Here is a 1,883-nt window from a genome sequence, read left to right on the forward strand (position 1 = left end):
TTCATTTCCCCAGTTCTGTGCTGGGTTTTTGTCTGCCTGAGTTTGCATGGGACTTGTGTATGCTTACTCCATTGCCATCGGATCATATGAGCAGGGTTCCAGGAGCCTGAAGGACTCTGTTTCCATATTGTATGAAATTCTACAATCAATAAAAATATTTTTAAAATAAGAATACATAAGAATGAGAAAAATTTGGAAAGCCAAAAATGGAGATTATACAGATTAAGTAAATCCTTGCATTATTCATAGATACGTGCTCACAATGCATACACAAGTAAATACACAATAGTTACATTATGTGCCTCTAATTATAAATATATTTAAGAATTACTTTATCACAAAATCTGATCCATGCTTATTGAAAATATCTGCACAATTGTAATTTCAATAAATTAATATAAAATCTTATAGCTAGTGATTTTTCATGGCTCTACTGAATTTACTTTAGTTCCAATTTAAGATTATTTTAAATATAGTTCAAACTGTATACCTTTAAAAAATCCCATTTTGTACTCTGCATCGATACACAGAACAAGAAAATGGGTGTGTTACCATAACTTTTCAGATATCTATCATCTTTCAAAGAAGTCTTGAACTCCACAGGGAATGATTTTGTATCTCACACTTCAATGGAATGAGCATTGCTCAGTGTAGAAAAAATAGTATCTTAACACACAATTGCAGTTATTTGGCAACTCTATAATACCTAGAACTCATTGTTCCAAAAAATATTATTTTAAAGTGTTAAGTAAATGAGGTATTGGTAGAGCTATATAAGGAAGAATTATATATACTTAATACATTTAATCATACATCAATATAGACATACTGAACACCTATTATGTGGCAGTGACCAGGCTAGGGCACTCATGGTACATTAGTAGAGAGGCACCATTCAGTCCCTTTCCAGTAATGACTTCTTCAGTGAGTAGGGTAAAAGACATAGTCCGTTTGAAGTTAGAAAAGGTGAACAAAGACAATCCTAAGTCCAAATGCAAGCTATAGGCTTCTTTTTAGAACAGAAATAGAAAGCATACATGTTAGAGTTTGGGAATGATCTCACAATCATTCTCCCCACCACCAAGTTCAGAAAGATATGAGACACAAGAGTCGGACAACAGGAAATGCAAATGTCAGCTCTACCACTGATACACATGCAAGGTGGAAGTGGTTTGACCTGATGCTGCTACCAGACTTCCTACAGTCCTACATCCAACAGATCTAGATTTAGATAATCCATCTATGAGGAAGCTTTGACTTGTGATGTTATCTCACTCCAAACCACTGCCACATAGTCATTTGCTTCAAACCCATCAAGCTCCAGTGATGAAAACAATCCTTAGATCTGTCTCTAGAAGCATACCACCACGCCTGCTCCTGATATGTTTCTTTAGATAAGATGGTTATGGGTAAGTCATATTTTGAAAGAGAAACAACTTAAAAGAGGCTGAACTTTTTCTCAAGAAAAGAAAGCTGACTGGAGCAAGAAACTGAAAGAAGTCTTCTACGAGAGAGAGAGAGAGAGAGAGATAGAAAGAAAGAGAGAGAGAGATCCCACAGTTATGTATCAAACTGATCTTAGAGCATGCAATGTAACATGAAAATATTATGAAAGAAGATATTTTAAATCTATTTCCAAAAAAAGGAGAGGTATGAGATCTAGAAAATTAAATTCCACTGGAGCAAGAAACTGAAAGAAGTCTTCTACGAGAGAGAGAGAGAGAGAGAGATAGAAAGAAAGAGAGAGAGAGATCCCACAGTTATGTATCAAACTGATCTTAGAGCATGCAATGTAACATGAAAATATTATGAAAGAAGATATTTTAAATCTATTTCCAAAAAAAGGAGAGGTATGAGATCTAGAAAATTAAATTCCAAATTCC

This window comes from Nannospalax galili, unplaced genomic scaffold (genome assembly GCF_000622305.1).
Source record: "Nannospalax galili isolate Female #2095 unplaced genomic scaffold, S.galili_v1.0 scaffold17, whole genome shotgun sequence".
In the NCBI taxonomy this organism is placed as follows: Eukaryota; Metazoa; Chordata; class Mammalia; order Rodentia; family Spalacidae; genus Nannospalax; species Nannospalax galili.